This window comes from Solanum tuberosum, unplaced genomic scaffold, assembly GCF_000226075.1.
Source record: "Solanum tuberosum cultivar DM 1-3 516 R44 unplaced genomic scaffold, SolTub_3.0 scf00026, whole genome shotgun sequence".
NCBI lineage: Eukaryota > Viridiplantae > Streptophyta > Magnoliopsida > Solanales > Solanaceae > Solanum > Solanum tuberosum.
In genome coordinates, this window is record NW_006238952.1 from 1507925 (window position 1) to 1519421 (window position 11497).

Genomic DNA, 11497 nt, shown 5'->3' on the forward strand with positions numbered 1-11497 from the left:
GGGAGGGGGGGTGGGGGGTACCATACAATCATGCGTATGGACGTGGTGACAATGGGTTTTGTAAGTGGAACCAATATTGGGCTGGATTATATGAAAACAGCCCAATGCAATCAGATCTTTGTAATATTGGGATGGATTATATTGACAGAAGCCCAACACAATAAGATATTATTAACCGAAAAATTGGCATAGCATGACATGTTATAGTTAAAATTGGCAATAAATAGCCCACTTAAAATCTTTTAGCAAAACAAAGATTTTTGAAAATATATTTGGCATTTATTAGCCATATTTTCATTTACTCGAAAGTGGAGTTTTTTTTTTTGCATTCTAAAAAGTTATTTTATTCCCTAATTTTCTCCAAACTTTTTTCAAGACATGCTTTTTCTTTCACCGATCCTTTATTTATTGAAAAGTAAATTTTTTATTCTTTCTTCTTCTCTTTTCTTATTTTAAACAATTCTTTGTTAATAATGATTCTTTCAACATTTCTTTTACCTTTTTTTTTTTTTTTTTTTTTATCTTTTTACAATTCTTCATACATGCATATACTCTGTATTTGCTTAAATTTTCTCTTCCGTATTTACGTCCATCCAATGTATGATAATATGCTAAATCGTTTCTTTTCATTGTTCTTGACTATAGTTGCTCTATCATATATATATTGAATCTGTCATTGCTAAAACAATATGAATTTTTTTATTGTGGAATTGAAGATTTCAATTTAATTGGGCAAAAATTGAGATTATAATGTGTTATTTTTTTATATTTATTTTCATGGGTAAAAGTGATCTCATGAGTTTTTTTGAAAAAATAAATCTTAATTTTATATTGTTTTGGGTGGTATAAGTACAAAACTGTGTGTAACTTGAATGTAGAATCTGTTTATAGAATTTTATTTACTGCAATTGTATACATTTTTTACAAGAGAAAGTATTTGAAGATCCTTCATTAGTAATGCCATTTGGTTTGAATTAGTAAAATATAACACATATAATATATACATGATTGTGTATACATTGGTATAAAGTCATTCAATTTAATGCATACAACTACTAATTGAATCAATACACGAATTAGTCATATTTAATGTATACATAAATGTGTATACATTGCAGCAGAAACCATACGTTTCATTGTATACATAAACTAATTGAATGAATACACAATATTTTTATGTATACACAATCAACAATGTATACATAAATTTATAATGTATTCATAAATATTCTTCGAGTAAAACATTATGAATACATACTGAACTGATTTAATACATTAACCCCGTCAAATGGGGTGCAAAATACCCCATTAGAAATGGGCTTGGAAATATTCACTACGTTGTACCTCGTCTAAAATGGTTCGACTAATTTTGTATTAAGAATTTCACTAAAATTGCGATTCGAAGTGGTGAATAGAGTGAAAAATATTGTATGTCAATTGCCTTTCAATTATACATATTTATTTATGTGGAAATTATTTTATATTTATTTCAATCATCTATATATATATATACAAATAATTATTATTATTCTTTTAGCAAATATAGTAACTATTTATTACTATTATTTTCAACATATTTATTCCAAACACATGAGTAATTATTTATTTAAAAGTTGCTTTCACTCCACCTAAAAAATATAAAATTATCAAACTTGTGATATTTATCAACTATTTTTTATGAGTTAATTCATAGGGTCTCGAGTTTATTTGTCATTAAGTGAGAGTGGAAGACATTTGCAAAATATTTGGTTGGTGATACTTTAATTAATTGATACTATATGACATTTTAATCCCAATCACTAACAGAGAGCCTATTAATTAATTGGCTCACTTGCCAGCTAATAATAATAATAATGAGATGAGATGAGATCTTAGATCTAACATTTAACTTTTCTTTATATTATATATATATTACTCTTATTTAGAAGTGGGAGTTGGGATAGGACGAACACTGCAATTACATATTGTACCCAAGGTTTTCTTAGTGGTACTATATAAGCCAACAAAGGTTGGGACGAACGCTGCAATAAGAAGTTGTACCCAAAGTTATCTGAGTGGTACTATATATGTACAAAGTTATCTGAGTGGTACTATATATATGTGTACTTATTTCATTGACAATTGATTACTTTATCTTTTGTGGGCCTATTTGTTTAACACGTGTTTATGCATCTCTTTCCCTGCAAACGACGTCTATTCCAAAGCAATTCAAAGTTCTGCAATCACTCTCCTTTTTATGAGCTTTCTTTTTCATCTTCTCCTTAATGAATGTAAGTTTTCCTTCCTTTTTTTGTTTGAGTTTTGGGTCCTATTTTGTTGATTTTATATTCAATTGTTTTGATAATATTGCTTCCAATTTTTGCTACTTTGTTGGTATGTGGTTGTAGGTATGTTGCATGGACAAAATTCTATGTTGAATCCTCTCTTCTTCATCATCTTTTATGCACAAGAGTGCAGATCCATCTCAATATTTCAGTGGTAAGTCCGATTATAAAAGGGTACAATCAGAGATTTTTTTTTGTCACATCTGAGTAAAGAACTCAAGATTCAACTGGGTATGATGTAAATTATTGTGTTTTCTTTTTCTCTTTCATTTATGTCATTCTGAGAAATACAAAATGGTGACTTGCATTTCCGAATTTACAAAATGGTGAGTTTAATTTTTTTTGGTTTTACAATAAGCTCTATATTAAATGACATATAGAGTAACTATGTGATGCATTGTCCTGAGAAATTCAACAACGAAGTGTGTACATAAAAATGTCTTTTGCATATTGTAATATTCATGTGTCTTTCAATTGAAGATGGATTAGTTTGAAATTTCAAATGTCGGTGATTTTAGTGTGACACACGATTCTTATACCTTCTAATATACTATTAGACTAGATCTTATGAAGACAAAGAAAATCATAAGGTTTCCATTTGTTAACTACAATATGAAAAGGTGCTTCCAAATCAATTGCATATATCATTTAATGCCACAACATTTTAGTTATAAAGATTTAGTAAATCTTCAACACTATCTTAATGCTCATCATTTCACTGGCAAGTACTAATTTAACTGCTATGTTTCATCTGCTTCTCAATCTCTCTTATAAATAGGTTCATCTTATTTGTAGTCTGATAGCGACAAGAATACATCACACAAACCGACTTAACATGAGAGCTTAGCTTAGCTTAACTAGAAAGAGAAATTATGTTAAACTAATTGATGATTCCTCAGTCGTTTAGCTTGATTCTCTAATCTAAACGCTGAGTAGATATGATGATTTGAATAACAGTTTTCCAAGTGTCGACTTATGTATATATTTCTTATTTTCTTCTTTGTCCTGCTTCATGTTTTTCAATTGTAGGGAGTATCCTGTTTTTTGTTTGTAATTTTTTTTGCTACTGAAAAGGAAGCCTCTTTTAGGTTCTAAGTATAATCGTAATGACTTATATTCCTCCCATTCTCTGTTTTTTTTTTCCCTTCTTTTATGACATTTTGAAAGAAAGTCGTGTCGGAGTTTCGCAGCTTGCTATATGATGGGGTCCAAAGGCGATTTGCATGTTTTTTTCTTCTTTTTTTGGGATGAAGTAAGATATTGTATTTTAAAGTCATCAAGAAGATACAAATAACGTACTCAAAAACATGGTTAACTCCCAAAAACAGAAAATCCTATTTAATCAGGGAGTTAGCCACAAGTAAAGAATGGTCTCTTAGCCATAGTGAGCACGCTAATGAAATCTAAGAGGGGTAATATATCATTTACAGGGGATAATTTCCCCAACGAAAGAGGTTAAGAGGGCAAAAGGACTTCAGACTGCTAAAGAGTTGAGATAATATTAAAACATCTGAAATTCCTTTCTTCCTAAACACACCAAAAAGATACATGATGGAATCATGTGTTAGGTCTTCTTGATTGGGCTTTCAACTTCTCTAAGACTCCAATTTCCCATTGTTTCTTTGACACTCGGGGGGGGGGGGGGAATCCACTTGATGCTAGCAATCGAACTGAACATATTCCAACCATTGGACCGTGCAGCGATTCACTAAGTCAAGTCCATTGAGGCACATGAAACATTTGTTTGCTAGCTAAAGTTTCCTTCTATTTAGATTGTCGAGGGTTAGGATAGCATTTATCACATAATTTAAATTATTACTTGGTTCAATTATGTCTTACCCAAAATATTGTTGAAGTAAATGCTTTGGCAATGCATTAGTTGATGCCAAGGAAGGGATATAAGTTTGTTCTTAACTAAAAGACAGTTAAAATGTGACTAGAGATAATGAAAAACTTTTATTTTATTCTCAACTTCTTAAGAGTGACAAATAAAGTTGTTGATAAACTGAAAAATGTCTGAAATGTATTTGAGTTTAAAGTTTTACTTAGATATTCTCCTATTTGTTTTCTGCCTATATCTGCATTATCACATATTTTTATGGTTAACAAAAAGAAGACAAATTCATATTTGATGGTATAAAGAATAAGAGAAAAGTTAACCTCAATTTCTCTAAGGATATTGTGGTTTAAATGTAGAGTTATCATTTTCTGTCTATGTAGTAATGAAGAATTTAAGGGCTGAAATTCATGCAGGAAGCATTATGTTGAATCACAAAAGCGGTGAAGCAACTTCTACTATCATATCGTCATTGGCTAAGAGATGTATTCTAGCTATATGATACATGGGTTACCAACGAGGCAACGATTAGTGATTTCACAAAGGCGCAAGCACTTGTAGTGTGTTGTCATTGTATATCACATACATGGTGTGTTCCTCAAACATAAAAGGTATCTTTGGAGAGAAGACATTTTTTTGGTTGATTATACAATTCAATTGTCTATTTTTTTCCTATATTTATGTTGGACGACATTACACATTACAATTTAGTTTTTTTTACATGCACTGTATTACGAAAAAATAGCAGACTAGCAGTAATGAGGAATTAAGGTGTCAAATTGATGCAGAGTGCATTACTTTGAACCCAACTGAGGTTAATTCTGTTTTTTAGTTGTGTACTTTTCTCTTTTCAAATTTGTTACATTATACTTGAGAAAAAAATAGTGTACTAACAGTAATGAGGAATTTAAGGTTTAAAATTAGTGTAGAGAACATTATTCTGAAGCAGGACAAGTAGCAAATTAAATAACTTCTCCTAGCATGTCGTCATTAACTAAGAAGTATATTTGAGTTGTATGATACATGATTTATGAACGATAATTGATTTCACAAAAGTTTAATAGGACTTGGAGTGCACTGCCACTATGTATTTCAAGTTTCAACTAATGAGCCCGAATGAATTTCTGTTTTTCACGTGTAGACTGGTGCATTTATGCAGATTCTTACATTGAGTTTTTTATTTAAGAAGTTCTTGGCAAGTATGTTTCTTTTATAAGGTTTCAAAACAATTTTTCTTTGCTACGATAGAAGATAATGTGTATAGTGTGGACAAAAAAGAAAGTTAAGCAAATAGAGTGGATAACACTTTATTGTTTGCAATATATGTAGAAGTTGTCCCAATTAATGCATTGATGCTGAGAGAAACTCATTTAATGAGTACTTTGCAGAGAATACATTTAAAGCGATAGTTTAATTGCAAAAGCACTAAAAGATAAGTAATTTCAATTTTAATATGTCTCTTGCTTCGACACTCCTCGCCAATCTAACATGATAATTTTTTTGCTTTCAGGTAATATGGAGATAGGCAACTCTCATTTGCTTGGAGTAAGTTTTATAGGATTCTTATTCATAATTTCTTAGGAATATGTAATTCTCAACACATTATATGCTTTTGTGCTTTTGAAATCTTTTCTTCTTTCTAATTTTCTTTTGTATTGAAAATAGGTGCAACTTGAACCAATTTGTTCTGCCTCTGGGAGTAGAAAAATAGGAGTATTACATGGTGTCCGCTTTGTGACTTCACAGACACTCATCAACTTTTACTTTTGGAAATTGGTTAAGAGAGTTACGTGGAAATGAGTATAAAATTAGCTGACGTGACTAACCAAGACATGTCTGAATGGTTCGGAAAGCATTTCAAGTAAGTTGCACTCATTGTGATTATCTTCGGTGCTGCTTTAGATAGGTTCTAAATGTATAATTAAGTTATTGCACTGTGTCGTTGGTGTTGGTAATTTAACACATTTATTTTAATACATTTTCACATTTTTCATAGATTCTTACACTGTTTCGTGTGTGCAAAATTAATTTGACTACAAAAAATAGTTATTTGACCATGATGATTATTGATACATGCTTTACACTTTACAGAACTTCTGCGCTAGCATAAGGGAAAAAAAGTTGGATGGCGTAGTAATTTAAGTAACATAAAGAATGGAAATATAGAAAATTATTGACCTTGATCAAATGTTGATGATAAATGATTATCTCAGAAGTTATACTCACGGTTTCTACCCAATGCAAGGAATAAGTGGAAAGAGTTTTCAAGTAATCGTAGATAAATTAAAAATCCGATGGAAAGCATATATTTATTTTTGTTTCGTGTATGAACAAATTGTTTTGTCATACGTGGATGCTGAACTGGCATTCGTAAATTGACTTGATCTTTTTTTTTCGTAGATTTTACTTGCATCATTCTATGCATATGAATGAGTTGCATTGTGCTTGGCTAATAACTAAATCAAGAGTGAGGTTTGCTTATGGATGGTATAAATATTGCAAACTTGAACTTTCTTTTGAACTATGGATACGATATGTTGTAATAAGTCAATTGTAACTCTCTTAGACCTCTTTCCCTGAAAAATTCTGTGTTTCATTCAATTAGAGTTTTCACTACAAGAATGACCGATGTAAACAGGCACAAGAATTGTTTATCTATTGGGGAAGGGGTGTATGAACACTACAAAGAGAAGTTGTACAAGATATTATGTGGATTATACTATAAATGGTGGACTATTTCATTTGTGATTAAATTTCTTTATCGTTCTCCTATTAGGCAATAATCATGTGTATTGCTTCTAAAAACACAAGCCATTTCAAATTTTGCTAAACTTCCATATCTATGACGATCTCTGTTGGGTACATTGAGATTGTGGATTTATGATTTGGCTAATTTCTTCTTTGTTCAAGAGTCACTACTTTGTTACTCTGTACCTAATGACATAAAAGTTACTTGCCTGTGATATTATTGGGATCAGTTGTTTGTACTTTTTCATTTGAGTTAGCAGGTTTCAACATATGTTGACACTAAAACAAGTTCTGCCTCTCAAGTGTGGTTGCACTTCTATGTATATGTGAGCATCCTCTCATTTTTAATCTAAATTAGATGTTACTGATCCATACGTGAGTAGTTCTAGAATATGTAGTGCATTTGTTCCAAGTAATTTTTCTATTTCCTTTTTTTTATACTTTTTGAATAGCAGACAATTCTTTTTACCCAAAAATGAGCAGGGCCTCTCTTCAATTTGAGAGTCTTACTTGCACTAACATTTTGTTAGTATTTCTACTTTATGATTAATTTGGTTGTTGTCTATAATGGTAATCTTTACATACTACATTCATTTACTCCTATTCTTAGAAATAGTCAGATGAATTCTCAAAAAAGAAAAAAGTCACAGATGAAGTATAAGCTTGACAGGTTCAATTGTAGATGAATTATAAAGCATGTAGAAAGCTTTATATTTGTTTTAGCTTCGTGTATGAACATTATCTTTGTTGTGATATGTGGATGTTGAACTGAATGTGTTGGGAAGTTTTCTATTTCAAGACATATCAAGTATTGTCATGCTGCATAACTATCTTGTGGTGTGGCTTTGAATCTACTGAAATAATTTTTGCTTTCTCAGATCAAATCTGAAATAAATTATCCTCAGATAATTTGGCTTGTTTTTTCTTTATTTCTGGATCAACAACTTGAATATAATTAGAATGAGATAACTTTTTAATATAATTTTTATACTTAAAAAAAAAACTCATGTGGCAGTGTGTGCTCATATTGTGGTAATATTGTGTTTTTTCGCTTGTACATTTTGATGTCGTTTGTAAATTGACTTTACCTCCTTTTTGGTAGATCTCACTTGAATCAGTCACTGCACAAGAAATACTTGGGTTATGCTCACGGCTTGAAGCCAGATGAAGTGTGACGATGGCATATAAATTTGAGTTTTCTTGCAATAGGATGTGATATTTTTTTTAACTTAGCTCTCTTAAGTCTTTACACTCTTTCTACGAAAAGTTGTTCTCTGTTTAATCCAGCCAGAATTATCATAATAAGAAACAACTCTTAATAATACCTACTATGCTACATTATATAATTCATTGAGACCTGTGAACTTTTACCAATTTTTGTTATTGCCACTATTATTATTATTTTTTTAACTAAAGATTACTTGTGAGAATCTGTTGGGCCCGTGCTAGCACGGGCCATGCACCTCTAGTGTATATATATATAAAACATCTTTTTGGTACTCCATGCTTGTTTTGTTTATTTATTTTTTATTGAACATCCACTTCCTCCCTTTTTAATTCCTAGCAAAATGATGTTTCAACAACCAAATTTTTTTTTATGAATATCTTAGTGTATGGGTTGTTCGGTAAAGATTAAAAAGAACGAGAAAAATAATTATTCTGATAAAAATAGAAAAAATAAATTTTATAAATAATATTTTATTTTTCTTCATTCTTTAACACACTCATTCTACGTCCACTCCCACAACCTCCAATACCATCTCCTGCACGGCGGGATTAACAAGTTTATTAGAATTTATCCCTAAATTACACCCCCAACTCTTATGGTGTTTTCTTCAATTATGTATAAATATTTTTGAGATGATATATTTTTTCATTTATTAATTATTGTTTTTAAAGATCTCATTATTTTATATCATGAGATGAAATCACATGGCCAAACGCCTACTTAGTATTAGACTTAGCATTTTTCATACCGTATTTTAAACTTATAAATGTTGAATAAGTCTTCCGCTAAGCAGTCAGTAGGTCAAGAATTCGCTTGGGAACCAACAATGATTCTCGAGTATCAACCACATCTAGGGTATATGGTCGGACTGTGAAAGGAGGGGAGTTTGATTTTTAAATTAAAGTTGAAAGTGAAGTTTGTTTGATTTTGAGTTTGGATGCTTCTGGAAATTGAGTTAATTTGGATAATTCCAATCATATAGAAAAAGATGTGTAATTTAATGCTTCATTGACAAGTAGAATTACTGGAATTGGACTTTCATTAAAGAAATAATTTTTTTTTCCTTTGACAAATTTACGTGGAGATTTTACCTTTAAGTGCTTTTCGTTTATTTTAATTATTTTTTATCAGAAACGATTTATGTTTAATTTTATAATTTAAAAAGTATTTTTGAATTTTTATTGAGTTAAATTCCTATCAAAATGATGATCCTAACAACCAAAACATTTTTTATGAATACATAGCTGCATTGACTGTCCTATAAAGATTAATTAAAAAAAAGTGATCACTCTGATAAAAGTAAAAAAAAAAACAAGTTTTATAAGTAATATTTTATTTTATTTTCCGTCCTTCAACATACTCGTTGAATACACACCACAGCCTCCAATAGCATCATCCCTAAATTACTCTACCATCTCTCAGGATATTTGCCTAAATCATATATTAATATTTTTTTATTTATTTATCAAATACATTTTTTTAAATAAATTATTTTTAATTAAAAAAAAAATTTCCATACCAAATACATCATTTTTTTTCTATACCAAATACAACAATTTTTTCCTACACCAATTTTTAATTAAAACATTTTTTCTATTACCAAATACATTATTTTTTTCTATAAATAGTCCACTTTTTCTTGTGTCCATATTTTTTTCTTTTAAAAGGATAAAAGGTTACTTTTTTTCTATACACATTAGCAAAATGTTAAAGGTGAAAAGGTTCATTAATTCCTCGAAAAAGAAGACATTTTAAAAATTACATCATTGTTATTAGCTTTGCTGTTTGTATAGTGCAATTCTTAAATTAAACTTAGAGGTACGAATTTGGTTCCAAATATTATTACTTTAACTTATAGTTATACAAATGAAATCTGCTTTAAAGCAATTTTATAAGTAAGTAGTTATTTTTTACCTTTTTCATTCAAATTCATATTTCTGCTGTTTTGATTAGTTGAGCATTATGTAATTGCATACCAGCTCATATAGAAATATATAAGCAATTTTATAAAGAAAAAATATCTTTAAAATGTAGTTGTTAATGCGCAATAAACATCCTAAATTGCTTATATAAAGAAAAAATATCTTTAAAATGTAGTTGTTAATGCGCAATAAACATCCTAAAACTATAAATTATCACGTCCACAAATATACTAAAATTTATATCTTATAAAAAGATATTTTCATATATGTAATAATTATAAAGAAATGTAATCCCCCCCCCCCCCTCCCCATTTTTTTAACAACCAAGCATAGACTGGTTGGAAGTCATAGGGCGAAGGATTACGTACAAGAGCTAAGAAAATACCAGTATCTTTCATCAACCAGGTGCAATAGCCATTCTGGAACATCTTAAGATTTCCGCAATAGCCACCCCATGGTTTAAAGACATCAAAATTTTGATGTTTTTTACCCCATAAAAAACTACAGTGAAAAAGAGTAGTCATAGCGAAATTTATATGGAATGAGAAATCAAATTGTTCACCTGATTTTAGTATACGAACTCCAAGATCATCATCTTTAGATTGACAATGAACTTTGAGTAAAGGTGTATATTGAGGGAGATCACTCACAAAACGTTCGATAATTTTTGGATTTAAAGTGAAAGCATTTGTTATTTGCATAATGTTAATGAGTGATAAAATAAGTAATGGAAGTAGAATCTTTGAGTAAGGATAATAAGCCATTTTGAGAGATAATGTTTCATGAATGCAAATGAAAATTGGTTTGTTCTATTTATAAGAAATATTATATCATAATGATTTGAATAATATTGAAGGGTGTTTGACTTTTCAATTATTTTTTAAAGAAACTGTAATCTAATGCTATCTAGTAAAATTATTTGAATTTGACTGTCATTAAAGAAGGGATATTTTTCTTGATAAATTTATATGGATATTCTACATTAATATTAAGTGCTTTTCATTTTCATTTTCTAAATTTTTATGAAAAATAATTTATGTTTGACTAATCAATTTAAAAAGTACTTAAAAGATAATTAACATTGGGCCAAAAACTTTTAACAAGTGCTTATGTATTTACTCAAAAATATTTTTCATTTTTGGGAAGAAAATAATTTTGGAAGGACTTAGTACACTAGTTATTTCTTAAAGAGGTCATTTGAGAAATTATTTCACTCCAGAGAATACTTTTACATGACCATATAGTTATATTTTGGGAGTAGTATTAAGCATCGATTTGGAGTAAGAGTTAAGATAACTCAAATTTCATAACCTACGCTGCCATCTTAGATAGGATTATACCGCAAGATGGGCGACTCCTACCAGCCTTAAGAAGGCTTTTTAGTGGATCCATCAGTAAAGTTAGGTTCTATAATCTGGTAAGGTATAAGGCGGCTCTA

At 29.7% G+C, this 11497-nt stretch overlaps 1 long non-coding RNA gene across 5 annotated transcripts; it reads left to right on the forward strand.

Annotated features, from left to right (window-relative positions):
• The first annotated feature begins 2168 nt into the window (after positions 1-2168).
• Positions 2169-8250, forward strand: LOC102593413 (uncharacterized). 5 transcript variants are annotated; one of them, XR_001472745.1, is made up of 6 exons: positions 2281-2478; positions 4578-4772; positions 5672-5706; positions 5827-6022; positions 7170-7235; positions 8012-8250. It is a non-coding gene; the product is annotated as an uncharacterized lncRNA (long non-coding RNA). The 5 variants fall into 5 exon arrangements; XR_001472742.1 differs by lacking the exon at positions 8012-8250 and adding an exon at positions 2169-2270 and having other exon boundaries at positions 2388-2478; positions 5827-8005; XR_001472741.1 differs by having other exon boundaries at positions 5827-7235.
• Positions 8251-11497: the final 3247 nt, after the last annotated feature.